At 47.2% G+C, this 14,774-nt stretch overlaps 1 long non-coding RNA gene across 1 annotated transcript in view; it reads right to left on the bottom strand.

The window, feature by feature from the left end:
* Positions 1 to 589: 589 nt before the first annotated feature.
* Positions 590 to 14,774, bottom strand: part of LOC144326920 (uncharacterized) — a 61,506-nt gene continuing 47,321 nt past the window's right edge. Inside the window, exon 2 of the long non-coding RNA XR_013391808.1 lies at positions 590 to 920. This is a non-coding gene — a long non-coding RNA (uncharacterized LOC144326920). The remainder of the gene's footprint in view (positions 921 to 14,774) is intronic.

Below are 14,774 nucleotides of genomic sequence, written 5' to 3'. Positions count from 1 at the left end.
GGGCAAGGAGATTTAAGCTACAGAAAGACTAAAATCCGTTTAAAAATAGATATGTGTTAGAATGTTTGTTATTTTAAGGGGTTCATGCAAAATGGCACAGAAGGTGTGAAATTGCCGCACAACTCTTGTCTTCAACATGCAAGCGATCATGTGGGACTGAAGAGGCGGCTTCACAGCAGGGGCTTGCTTGGCAGAGCGGTGGGGATCCAGAGTGAGGGAACGTGTTCCGCCTGACATGATGGTCAAGATGGAACCAGGGAATCTGCCTGCCTTCCCCCTTGAAGAATAGTGGGGTACGTGAAGATGAAGCTGACTGCGCTGGGAAAAGCGGGCTGGAAGAAAAAATATATATATAATGAATGTACCGTAACTAAAAAGGGGGAGGGAATCAGGAAAGGGATAAGAGGAGGCAGGAAGATAATAGCAATGCACTGAAGGTTCCAGAGGTGCATTTTGAGTAGGACAGGTAATTTGCAAGATATATCGCTGGTCCTGCTATACACCATCCAAACTCTCATTGCTACAGACAGGCCTCTCTCTGCATACCATGTGAGTAAGGGATAAGGGGTGAATTTGGGCATGCAGACAGTTCACTGCTAAATGTTTTATTTCATGCCATCGCTATGCTCGCTCCTGTTAGGAAACAGAGTGGCAGTGAGTTACATTTCTGCATGATGCCTCTTCTCCTGTTCTTTACCTTGATTGCGGCTTGGGCCTGATAATCCTCTTGTCATCTCACCCCCCAGTGGAAGGCGTTGTTGACATCCCTGCGCAGTGCTGGGCTTGGAGGTGGGGAACCCAGAATTCAAATCTCCGCTCAGCCGTGATGTTTATTGAGTGGCCTTGAGCAGGCCGGTATCTCTCGGCCTCAGCTGCCTCCCAGACCCATCATCACGAGGTGGAAACGCTGCTCCGATCTCCTTCAAGGAAGGGCAGGATGCGAGTATCATAAATATTCTAAGCAGGAGGAAAGTTGTCAGAAAATATCCTCCTAAGCTGCAACGCAACTGGCAGGGAGCAAAAGCAGAACGGCTGCTGAGTCAAGGCCTTCCTGCTTGCCAGGGCATATCCTTGAGTGGGAGATACCCCCTCAGCTGGCTGAGCACAGAGCCTGAGTGGTGCCAGCACTTGAGCTGAAATTCAATACCTGGATGCACAGCCAAGTCTGGAAGGAAACCTGATCAAAAGGAGTCTGGAGCTGAGAACGCTGAGCAAGGTGGATACTTGGCATGGGTATATAGAAACTAAGGTACAATTCAGCTGCAACTGTGACATTCACCCTGGTGCAAGTGTTGGGGTGATGGTTGGGGCTTTGGGAGTGCACATGACCGACCCCCCCCCCACACACACACATCATGCAAAGTATTCATGGATAGTACACACACACACAGTCACTATAAGCCCTCCACTCTCCAGAAAAAGTTCATGGAAATGTGTACACTAATGCCCAGCTTACTGGTGATGTCATTAGCATGGTGGTTTGTGAGTTCCAGGGGCCCATACCCCTTCTCCAGGACATGTAGCAGGGATACAGAACCTGTAGCCCTCCAGATGTTTCTGGGCTACAGCCATGCTAATGTTAGAATTCCTGCTCCGTGATTGCAGTCATGGGATTTTTGTCTATCACATGATGGTGTATGTTTTGACTCCACATAGTGGGAAGTGAAGGAGACAGGATGTTTGTGTTACTGTGTTCTGTGAAATGGGACTATTGTCCTTTGCTCTTTTTCTCTTTGCTGTCTGACGCTAGAGAGAGAGGGAACCATGTCGCAGTGCTCCGTGTGTGTTTATATGTAAATAAAGTACAGTAGATTAGCCAAAATGCTGAGTTGCTGAGGTCTGTCATGCAAGGTGCCCAAACTCTGCAGATCCCTAAGTTCACTGGTGTTGCTTGGCATCGGTCGCTGTGATGTTCGGGCAGAAGAAAGCTTTTGAAGCTCCCGAACAATTGACCAGGAGGGAGAGAACATGCCAGTTGGGCATGTGCCTCTGCCAGGGTCCTACTCGAATGTAGGCTGAACTCCTGACAGCTGGTTGGGGTTGATGGGAGTTGAAGTCTAACAACATCTGGGGCAGCCAGATGTGGCACTCAGTTTGCAGAACACACTCCCCATGGAGACTGTGTTGTCTTTTCAACGAGGTGCTTCCCCCGCTTTCCCCAAGTCTTTTACCTTTGTGGAATTGTGTTAATGCTGCTGTTTTTTCCTTCTATTTGTTTGCTTACTGTTTCATTTAATATTTTTAAGTTTCTAATCACCTCATTCTAAAGCATCCTGAAATTGGTTTTTCCATCAGGGTTGGAGAACCTTCAGACCTTGAGCCTCATTAGTCCCAGCAGAGGTTTCCATTTGCAACGTGAGGCCACTTCCCCTAAAACCACACCCATCTGCCCCAGGCCCAACATCCTTTGTGGCATCAGGCACGAGGAAGATACAGTTGCAGCTGTCGAAAGGCAATTGGGGAGTTTCACAACTGGGCTCCTGGCTGTTCCTTGGCAAGGGAGGGTTGCTGTCATCACCAATCAGCTGAGCTTGCTGGGATCAGCTGCGCTGCACAGTTCCCAGTCAGGGTGCACAGCCAACCCCTGCCAAAAACAGGACTTGAAGTGAGCATCTATCAGCTGATAGGCACTGACTATAAGTCCACTGGGACTGAGAGCGCTACATAATTCTCCACGGAGAGCTCTGCTGACTTCATAGCCTGCTTGGATCGGATTGGGTTTTCCTTCTCAGGGCAGCTTGAACTCAGAGGGAAAATGGGTCACCCGCTGGCATCAGCTGCACTGTGATGTTCCCCACAGAAGGGCTTGGCATCAGGGGTGCCAATCTTCCTTTGCAGTGTGGCTTGAATTGAAGCTGCACTACCAAGGGAAAATGGGTCATCTAACACCAAGTTATTGATGTGATGACAAGTGATGGGCAGGTGGCCGGCACTACCCACCTGCCAAAACAACTCACTGGGGTGGTGAAAACCCAGGATACGGCCCCTAACCTGGAAAGGTGCCACATTCCTGTTTAACACTAGAGGGTGGGATGGATGGATGGATGGAAGGAAGGTCACCAGATGAGAAGTCTAAACTGACCCTGATAGGCTTTCTCCAAGATCCTACATTCTCATTATCCTGCTGAGCAATCCTGGCCCACAAGCCCCTTTAGATCACAGTCCTGGGATTCTGCCTGGTTCTCAGCCAAGTGGGGAGCAGACACTAAACCATCAGCAAGTTTGCAAGTGCCTTACAGGCATCCGATTCTGAGAATGGTTAGGTCAGCAGCACAAAGGATTTGCTGAAGCTCTTGGAGGACTTGGAGAAGGTGTGCAAGCGTTTCACCGCAGACAAAACAGGTACCATAAACCACATGGGCAGAGAGACACGACCAAGTTTACTTCTCCACGGTGACCAGTTTGGTTCAAAACATTCAACCTGAAGGTTCTTGGATCAGGGTGGTGGTGATAATATAGACGCCCTATCAACAGTCACTTGGGCTACTGCTGAGATCATCATCATATGACTATGCCAGCCAAGCCAAGCAAGCCAGGAATTTTGCCCTCCTGCAGCAACTTCATTTCACTTAACAAATCAAAAGATTCAAGCTCAACAATGGTGTCCATCTGCAGACCCAGTGTTAGTTCTTGCTTTCCTACAGCTCTTCTAATCTCTCCTAATCTCAACCCCTTGTCTCCTTTCTATCCCTCCAGGACTAGCCAACATGGCACCCTCCAGATGTTTTGGGCTACAACTCCCATCACCCCTGGCTATTGGCATGAGGTTTGCATATTTTCTCCCCGCCACCCCTGCTCCCCTAATTATGCTGCTTCCACATTGTGCTGGATAGAGATGTTTTAAGCAGACCTTCCCAAACCCAAACATCAAATGTTGCTCCAATTACAATGTATTTCATTGGCTGTTTAGTACAATGATAGTATTACTGGCTTGACCAGCAGGAATACAACTGTGGGAAGCGCACTGCGAAGCTATAGAGTGTCACCTTGTGGCCAGGCTTGAGCATAGCAATTTTTAAAAATTAAATTTAAAAAACTGTAAACCAACGGTCACCAACCCAGCAGCCATGGGTGCTAAGGTGCTCACAAAGACTTTCTCTGGTGCCCCATGGCAGGTACCCCAGATGCAAAGCTTCAATTTTTGTTAAAACTACTCCCCTAGAAATAAAGTTATGGAGCAAAATGTGGAGGTACCTTCTAAGCAATTTCTATGAAATGAGAGTGAGTGTGATGTGACCGCCTTGTATATTTTTCCTGGCACTGTCCCACACAGCAACAGCGTGTCTTCAAGACTGTGTAATCTTCACCATCAGGCGCAGCAGGAAGTAGTTCACTTCCCATGTTAAGTATGTGTTCGATAGGGATGGCTTTCTCTCTAATTTTGTCTTATGCCTTGGTCCTCATAGCAGCCATTTTTTATTATGCCCTCCCCCGATAGCCATTATTTTGTAACTGGTGCCCGCAGCACTGTCTCAAAATTCAAAATGCTCCCTCCCAAAATGTCCGCTGGTCCAAAAGGCTGGAGACCCCTGCTGCAAACATTTGACGACGTTTTTCTAACATCCAACAGTATTCAACTTTGGGGCAGGAATCCTTCTTATAAGTCAGTGCCTTGGAAAAAAGCAAAAGATGGAAAGGGTTTCTTCCAGCGAAGAATACAGGAGGTCTTTGGTGAAGGTAAGCTGTAACCCTAGAAGTAACACTGAAATGGGCCGGGCTAGTTACACAGTTCAAAATGCCAGGGTCGGTGATCAGATTGGTCACAGTTCCAGATTGATAATCAGCAGCAACAATCAAGGAGCACAGTCCTTCCTGGCCCGGTCTCAAGGCTTGTCCCCAACCTAGAACAGTTGGATTCAGAGAACAAGGAGCCATGTGCACCATGGCACCATTGGAAGCAACATGGGGTGGTCTCCCTGTGCAGCTAGAGGCACCTGGCTGCAAAGGTTTAAGCATGTCCTTGGCTCCTGGTCATCTGAATCCACCATTCATCTATACCAGGCATAAGCAAACTCGGCCCTCCAGATGTTTTGGGACTACAACTCCCATGATCCCTAGCTAACAGGACCAGTGGTCAGGGATGATGGGAACTGTAGTCTCAAAAATGTCTGGAGGGCCAAGTTTGCCTATGCCTGATCTATACATTAAAAAGCAATTCACCCGTCAAGCAAAATATATAGTTTTACCTGTGGCCCCTCATTGTGGGTCTCTTATTCCTAATGGTTTATCATTCTGTGGCACACTCTGGATCAAAGTCTTGATACCTATTGAGAGCTTGCTGGTTCAGTTTTGGGGAACCAGTGGAGCTGGTTAGGAGCATAGCAGTTAGACTGTAGTATGAATCTGGCAAAGCTTCTGGAACCTTCTTCACCAGTCACACGTCTCAGACTCGGGCCCATATTGCAGACTCAGGCCCATGTACATATATGTCTATTTCCTGGTCCTTTTCCCTTCAGGCAGTTTCACAATGCAAGTAGGTAAGATTTGGCCTTCCCTGAACAGAGTTCCTTCAGCTCAAGGTGGACTTCTGTGCCAGTATTTCCAACTACACAAACAACCTGTCCCTGAGACTTCCTTGGATCAGTGCTGAATTCCAGCCGCTAGGCAAGGTCTTTGAACTTTTCCCTGTATAAGGTCAGCCAAAGGTAAAGGCCTTTATCGAAGCACAAAGATCTTCCTTGATGCTTAATCTCTGAACAAGCACTAAAAAAATCATCATCATCCGTTATCAAATGCTCTTTTGCATACGAAGGCAGATGTTCTCCCACAAGAGGACATCTTCATCAGGATAACGTTATCAGGATTCCTTCCCTCTGGTATCAGACAACATGGGGACAAAAGAAGCCCATTGGCTTGGTAGGTTAATAATAGGAGGGTGGGGATGAAGATACATTTGCCTGATAAGGATAATTGCACCACTTCAAGGCCCATCTAGTCTAGCATCCTGTACTCCAAGGGGCCAACCAGATGCTTATGGGAAGTCCACAAGCAGCACATCAGCACAACAGCTCTAAAATGGCACCCAGAGACATGTCACCTCTGACCCTAGAGTGAATGTAGCCGGCAGGACTGGTAGCCAGGGCCTTATCCTCCATGACATGTGGTTCTTGCCCAGATGTTAGTGACTGGGGCACTGCAGGTGGGTACCAGCAAGAAAGGATCAGGAAGAAGGCTGAGCCCAGGTAGCCCAACATTGCCACGCATGGACTCCAACTCTCACCTGGATTCTGGGCTTAAGCTGCTGCAGCACAATCCTGTTCTGAGCAAGGCTAGTAAGCTCACTCTAACTCCCCTGCCCCCTGTATGGGACACTGTGGATCTTTGCTGCTTGTTCTATGGGATTTGATAGCCCATGCGGGTGGCGCTGTGGGTTAAACCACAGAGCCTAGGGCTTGCCTATCAGAAGGTTGGTGGTTTGAATCCCCGTGACGGGGTGAGCTCCCATTGCTCAGTCCCTGCTCCTGCCAGCCTAGCAGTTCGAAAGCATGTCAAAGTGCAAGTAGATAAATAGGTACCGCTCCAGCGGGAAGGTAAACGGCGTTTCCGTGCGCTGCTCTGGTTTGCCAGAAGCAGCTTAGTCATACTGGCAGCATGACCCGGAAACTGTACGCCAGCTCCCTCGGCCAATAAAGCGAGATGAGTGCCGCAACCCCAGAGTCGGCCACAATTGGACCTAATGGTCAGGGGTCCCTTTACCTTTACCTTACTCCATTCATTACAGACCCTCCAAGTGTCCCTATTTTTCAGGGACAGTCCCAGATTTACAAAAGCCATCCTGGTTTCTGATTTGATCCTGGAGTGTCCTGCTTTTCCTTAGGACATCCCTATTTTCATCAGAGAAATGTTGGAAAGTATGGAGTTATGCAACCCCTCAGCCAAAGAGATAAGTAACTTTGCAACCTTTAGAAGACATCTGAAGGCAGCTGTGTATAGGGAAGTTTTTTAATGTTTAATATTTTATTATGCTTTTTTATTAGTTGGAAGCCACCCAGAGTGGCTGAAGCAACCCAGGCAAATGGGTGGGGTGTTGTTGCTGTTGTGTTGTCGTTTAAAAGGTCATCCCTATTTTCATTGAAGAAATGTTGGAGGGTATGAACCTTATGTTCAGTTTGTTATCTCTACTTGTGCACTTGGGTTGCTGAGCATCTTCGGAGGGAATCGAAAGACCTGAGTGACTTTGCTCACTTTTAATCGATGTTTTTCCTCCTCCTCTCCTGCTTTCTAGCGGGCCAAGCAACCCTCATTCTGGCGCTTTATTGCACTGGTTTTCTGCAATGTATTTTTGATACAACATTAGTGGTGGATTAGCTTTGTGCTATTAATTTGTTCTGCGATGCTTCTCCAATGTTACCATATTATTGCTGTCTGGCTATAAGTGCCACAAAAGCAGGAGATGGATTGAAATTAAGTGGTTTCTAGCTGTAATGGTATAAAAGAATATGAAAAAATGGTTTTTTATAAGTAAAAATTTAAGGTTATAATAACTTAAGATTAAAGATCAGGGTAGAATAAAGAGGGAAAGAAACTGCTGAGCTAATAAATTGAATTGGAATACAAAAAAGGGAGGTATGAGGAGGTCCGGGAAACAAGTAAATGAGAAATAATGTGATGAAAAGATTGATTGTTTTTAACTATTTTTATTTTGTATTTTTTCTTTTTCCTTTTTCTATTTTGTAATGTAAAAACCCTAATAAAAATGTTATTAAAAAAAAAAAGGCAGGAGAAATCAACAGCAACCAAGAACATTTGTGGTATGAAAAGTTATGGGATTTCATTAGGAAGTTACAGGGCATGCACTGAATGGAAACGAAGCCGTATGACTGCCCCAAAGCTTTTGCAGGCGCAAATAGTGTTGGCCATGTGTGGCCAACCTCATAGCATCATGAGCAAAAGTAATCATGAGTGAGCAACAAAAGGGATGACTGGAGGTTCCCCTCTGACAATTCCCAGTTTATTCTCTAACTTTGAGGAGCAACGTAGGTTCCCCTCTCCTCGTCCACCACCACTCCCTCCTGACTTTCCACTTTTCTACCCTGTACACAAAGCTGTCTGCTGCGATCCGCTTGCCTGATTCTCCCTGCAACCCACCTCCCTCAATCCTTCCCTCTTTTCCTCCAGGGCCTTTTGATGAGATTACTAGGCTGCTGACCCCATCTAACCCTCCTGCCCACCCATTGACCTATTTCCTATCTGCTCCTACCACTACAGCCACAGTCCCAACCTGTCCTTCTCCTCTGGTTTCTTTCCTGCTGTGTTCTAGCATCCTACAGCTCTCGCAGCTCCCTTGACCCATCCTCACCCTTTAAGCAACTGCTGATCTCATTCCTTTGCTGCCAAGCTCTCTCCTGCTCCTCTGACTTTCTCTCTTTCACCTCTGCTCTTGACCCCTCTCTGATCTGGCTCCCATCCTGTGGACTCCACTCAAGCTGCTCAGAACATAAACCCAAAGGTCCCTGCTCTGTCCTTGTCCTCCTTGATCTCCCCCTTGCTTTGAATACCGTTGACCCTCCGTGGTCCTGTGAAGCTGAAGGGGTGGATGTGTGTTGCGGTGGACACCCCTAGAAGGAGTTGCCAAAGTCCGCTGTTATTTTTCTTGCTTCTTTCATTGGTTATGTTGCCCCTTTTTGTATTACAATTTGAATTCTCTGGAACAGGAAATAAAATAAACAATAAAAAATACAGTTGAAAACCATACAGCGTCCAGCACAGTGCATTGCAATTGCTACAACAGGCAAAACACCAGCAACCCATGAGCAGTTTTCAAGTGGTTCATTGCAAGAGAGGGAAGAGTTTAGGGACCACTGTGCTACAGAGCCATAACTCTGTGCTTGCTTTGGTTTGCAACAAGCCAAATGGAATGGGTGTATAAGGGAAAAGATGGGAGACTTTCCCTGATGAAACTGGACCTGTGTGTTACTAGATGGCCATTCAAGAGGAGAGGGGCAAATCAAAGAAGCAGAAGTGATTGCAGGGCCAGCACACCTCGTGCTACCCATAAATAGCTAGGGTGCAGGGAGTTCTCTCATGTGCCATATTTCTTTCTCCACCCTTTTTGGGACTGTTGACCAATATGCAGACTAGACACCCACAAGCTCAGCATCAACTGTGCTGATCAAACATACCTGAAGAATCATCAAGAGCCAAAAGGTGGAGTAGAAAGAGCAGGGCTGTCACTGTGTAAAAGTAGCAACCAAAGCTCCAAACCAGAAGCAAGATGAGGCAGCAGCTGTACAGGCAGGAGATTCTGAAGGTGTCGGTGAGCATCAGAGTGAGATACAAACAGATCAGACCAATGGGCTCACCTGGAGCCATCATTATATATCTTTAGGCACCAGACAAAAAGCTTCCTCTAAAACCAGGCCTTTGGTCTAACTACCTGTGGCCTTTTAGAAGTGGGAGATGGTTTTAAAGTACAGGCAACTCCTATTTTGCACACGTTCAAAGAATGCGCAACTGTGAATGCATGGGGGGTCATTTTTGCATCCAGAAGAGGGTGGGGTGGGGTGGAACAGGATGTAACGGGGCAGGGTGGGGTTTCATGCACTCCACCGGCACACACAATGACTGTGGGAACATAACTCCCACAGAAAACAGGGGCTTGCCTGTATTTCTCCCCCCCCCCCTTTGCTTTTAATGTATCTACATGGGGGTTTGACTGATTGATTGTTTGTTCATTTATTTATTTATTTATTCATTCATTCATTCATTCATTCGTTTGTTTGTTTGTTTGTTTGTTTGTTTGAAGTTGCTTTGGGTTGCCCTGGGCAAGATAAACTGACCAACAAAATTAATAAGTAAAATAAATGAATACTCAGCTGGCGAGTGCAGCTCCCATTCATGCCAACAGAGCTTATTCAGGAGAAATTCCTGGTGGGTTGTGACGCATATTGATGAGCATGAGGGTGGGTGGGTGCAAATGCCTTTTGGACTTTCTGCATTGAGACCTCCAGAATGAAAACATCATCTTTTATTAGGTACTTCCTGATTTGTCTTTACTCTCACCTGGGAAGCCAAAGCATGGAAGGATCCCAAGAGATGCATGAGAGAGAGAGAGAGAGAGAGAGAGAGAGAGAGAGAGAGAGAGAGAGAGAGCGCATTTGTTTAGGTAAGCATAGACAAGCTTTTGACACACAGAACCTTTTAACAGGCAAGCCCTACATAGGTTTGCACGCTTCTGTGCCAACAGTCAAGGTGTTTGTGCCTTTATGTTATGAATCCAGGAAGGTTCTGTTTTATGCTGATCAGGAGTGATCTAAGCGATAGGGTGCATTGCTTGATTATTTTATTACCTTGTTGTGTTTGATGTTGAGTCAAGCAAATGCTTGTTCTCTGTTTAAGAAACAAAGACACTGCCCTGCCCATTCTGCTCTGGTACAGAGGCCACCAGGTATCATTCTGATGCTAAGTGCAAGGAATAACTCAGAATAAATTTGCCGTCCGGGCTCTCTTATTGCAAGTACCGGTATTGATTAGAGTTGCAAATACACATTCTAGGAGCCATTCTCAAGACCATTTAACGTGGAATAATTAACACAGTGCTATTTGCTTTCCTAATGATGACTGCACTGCCACTTTTCCAACAGAACATTATATTCCCTTGCTATGTGGGTATTTTATTTCAGCAGTCTCAAGAAGACCCATGCATATTCAACCCTGTAACTGTGAGTGATGTAGACAGGCCCTTGTAGTTCCAGTTTTATCTAATCTAATCAATCTACAGTATCTATCTATCTATATCTATCTATCTATCTATCTATCTATCTATCTATATCTATCTATCTATCTATCATCTATCTATCTATCTATCTATCTATCTATCTATCTATCTATCATCATCATCTATCTTTCACATTATATCCCACCTTTCTTCGCAGGAGCTTAAGGTGGCAAACATTTTTCTACTCTGCCACCGTATTTGGATGTCCAAAGCCACTTGGAATCTACAGCAAAGGGAAGGAATGGTGAAAGACAGTTCGCAAGGAGCCACCTACATTTCTGAGGCTGTAATCTGACAGTAGACACGCTTCCCTTGGAGTAAGCCTCAGTGAACTTAATGGGGCTTCTTCGCAAAGAGGGCATAGATAGGATTTGCCCTGTCTGTTACGGTAATGTAGGCAGAGGCTGAGCCAGTGTTAGTAGCAGGCAAAGAAATAACGTATCTCGAAGATGCTGAGAAAGCCAAACCCGTAAGGTGGGTGGTTTAAAGTCTGAACAGCTGTGCCTAATAAAGGACCGATCAGCGAAAGGCACTTAGGGGAGAGGAGAGGAAGCTCCTACACAATTCATTCTGGCATGTCTTGGTTTCTGACATTTGACAGTGCTTGGGCTGCACTGATACCAGTACAGTGGTACCTCGGGTTAAGAACTTAATTCATTCTGGAGGTCCATTCTTAACCTGAAACTCTTCTTAACCTGAAGCACCACTTTAGCTAATGGGGCCTCCCACTGCTGCCACACTATTTCTGTTCTCATCCTGAAGCAAAGTTCTTAACCCGAGGTACTATTTCTGGGTTAGCGGAGTCTGTAACCTGAAGCGTCTGTAACCCGAGGTAACACTGTATCTGCTGCATAACTGATTGCAAATCTCCTTGATGGGATCTGAAGCCACCATGGAGCTGGTGGCAGCACATGGTGTGTAACATGTTTTAAAGGTGGGTAAGCCAAGGTGTCTCTGTGTGCTGCTCTGGTTCGCCAGAAGCGGCTTAGTCATGCTGGCCACATGACCCGGAAGCTGTACGCCGGCTCCCTCGGCCAATAAAGCAAGATGAGCGCCGCAACCCCAGAGTCAGCCACGACTGGGCCTAACGATCAGGGGTCCCTTTACCTTTAAGCCAAGGTGGTGCCTTATATTTGTTGCCGGACTCCCAACTCCTTTCAGCCCCAACTAGCGTGGCCGATGGTCATAGAATCATACAATTTTTGAGCTGGAAGGGGTCCCAAGGGCCAACCCCCTTCAATGCAGGGATTGCAGGTAAAGATCAGGGAGGGTGGGAGCTGTAGTTCAGCCACATCTAGAGGGCACCTCATGGGGCTGCCCCTGTTTTAGAGAGTCAGTGCAGCAAACGTTACAGCAGACAGGAAATGAGATCTAAGAAAAGGGGCTGAAGGGAATGAGAAACCTGAGCATTTGTGGCACAGGGAAAGTGGCTTTTAACTCCCGGCCCTTATCCTTCCAGCACAGCCTGTGGGGAGATGCACAGATGGTCCCATAAAGCTGATCCCGCTCGTTTCCCTTCCCACAACCGGAAAGACTGGCAAAGCAGGCAAGAAAGCGAGCAGCTAAGGAGGGAACTCAAAACCCACCGAGCGAGCGGAGGGGGACGCGAGGCGAGGCACCAAGGTCGATTGCAGGGGGCCTCTGGGGAGCCGCATGACATAATTCCCTTAAAATATTAATCCCCATTTTCACTGCGAGGTGAGTCAGCAGCAGTGATAAAACCCCAGAGAAGTCATAAAAAGCAAGAGCAATTGATAAAGCGGAGAGTCGACATAATAAAACTCTGCCACGCTGAAGGTCAGGTCGCGCCTGTCTCAGTCAGGGCTGTGAGCCGGCAGATGGATGGTTTGCTTGCTCCACAGCCCTCAGGGCCACAGAAGAGAGGCAGATGAGAAGGCTGTGCAGCTCCGCAAAACCCGCAGCGAGGGGGTTTCCAGCCTGCAACATCCCCCAATGCAACTTGCAGATCCGAAAGTTTCCTGAGGACGAAAGCCTGACATTTCTAGTTGAATTACCGGTATTTGGCCAAGGAAAGTGATCCAAGTGGAACAAACACACTTCTTCCTATGTTGGCTGAAAACTGTGTCTGCGTGACAGAGCTCTGCAGTGGGGGATGACCACTAGACCTCATTCACCCCTGTTAGAATTCCTGCTCCGTGATTGCAGTCATGGGATTTTTGTCTCTGTTTTGACTCCACAGAGTGGGAAGTGATGGAGACAGGATGTTTGTATTATTGTGTTCCGTGAAGTGGGACTATTGTCCTTTGTTCTTTTTCTCTTTGCTGTCTGATGCTAGAGAGAGAGGGAGCCATGTTGCAGTGCTCCCTGTGTGTTTATATGTAAATAAAGTAGATTAGCCAAAATGCTGAGTTCTGTTGCGCAAGTTGTGCAAACTCTGCGGATCCCTAAGTGTGCCAGTGTCAGTTGGCATCGGCCGCTGTGATGTTCAGGCTGAAGAAAGCTTTTGAAGCTCCCGAAAAAAAGACCAGGAGGGAGAGAACATGCCAGTCGAGCATGTGTCTCTGCCAGGGTCCCACTCAAGTGTAGGCTGAACTCCTGACAACCCCTACACAACATCCCACGATTCTTCTATGTTCGTCACCAAATGCGTAAACTGACTCCATTGAAAAGCCTCGAGCCAGAGGTCATGTGTGAAGATGCCAAAGGATTCAGCCTGTCATTTGCACATGCAAGTCATCACATGATGTTAAATCCATCTAGTGACAAACCTGCATGTGTGAATGATGCCCTGGAAATGCCTCGTTGCTGGGATACTGCAAGGAGAATCTCTAGGCCACTGGGATATATTATTGGTGGCTGCTGCCACTGACATGAAGGCTTTGTATGCAGTTGTGGGTATCTACATGGAGGTCAGTTTTCAAACATCACAGCTCCTGCATGGAGCACCACCATGTGGAAGAGTTTTGCAGCGGCTGTTACATGGATGTGCTGAGAGGGTGGAAACATCAGAAGCAAATTAGGGCAGGGGGCACCTGAATAAATGGTCCTCAAGGCAGGATTCCATGGGCTACAGGAAGGCTCGGTATAGCAAAACACTGTCACAAATTTGCATTGTGCAACAACAGCAAGCCAGCACAAAGTGATGTGTAGATAACTTGGCAAAATAAGAGCTGAAAGACAGTGCAGTGGCAAAAGGCACAGCCAGTGAGATACCCCTTACAATGTGATACAAGAGAGACCTGCTTCTCTTTCTGCCCTGCACATCTCTCCTGCAGGTGACTCTACTCACAGGAGCACAGAGAGTAGAGACAGGCATTATGCCAAGGAGGTGAGGCAATGAAGCTAAGCAGATCTCACTGCAGGGGACCATATGTAGGCTGCTCAGAGCTCCTGTGAGGAAGGACAAATCCAACAAATAAATAGTGTGTTTCCTTTATTCTAGATGTTGATACCTTGGCCTATCCTGAGGATCTGGGCTGCCAAAGGGCATGTACATTAGAAGGGGCTAAGCCAAAGGGCTTCCCCCTAATCCTCTCTCTAGCAGCCTGCAGAATCTTGTGAAGATTCAGGGAGTGCAGAATACAGCTGGTTGTTCTGATGAACTTTGTGTTTGAAAGGAGGAGGGGAGTGTCTCCATCTCCAGACCTCTGGGTGGAGCCACACAGCTTTTCCCACTGAGACCCGTGGAGAATAAAAGTGCTTAAACCAGCCTGAAGCTTTTGTTAACTATTAATTATATTTGTTGATGTTGGCTTGTGTTTTCATGAGAACTAAGGCCCTTTTTCATAGCAGTGCCCCCCTCCCCGCTGCCCAGTTGTGGAATACCCTTCCCAACAAAGCACACCTGGCCATAGGTGCCAACTCCCTGGCGCCCTGGATGCCCAAGCACCCACAAAATTCTCCATGAAGGGGCCGGACACCCACAAATTTCAGTGCCAGGGCCATGCACGCTGCATGGCACTCATGACCCTGGGCACCCACAGTCGTGGGGCCAAGTTGGCACTCCTGCACCTTAAAGGTAAAGGGACCCCTGACCATTAGGTCCAGTTGTGGCCGACTCTGGGATTGCGGCACTCATCTCACTTTATTGGCCGAG

The sequence above is a fragment of the Podarcis muralis genome, chromosome 2 (assembly GCF_964188315.1).
Source record: "Podarcis muralis chromosome 2, rPodMur119.hap1.1, whole genome shotgun sequence".
Lineage (NCBI taxonomy): Eukaryota > Metazoa > Chordata > Lepidosauria > Squamata > Lacertidae > Podarcis > Podarcis muralis.
Note: the sequence above shows the minus strand (reverse complement) of the source record. Positions and strands in the feature narration are given on the sequence as shown.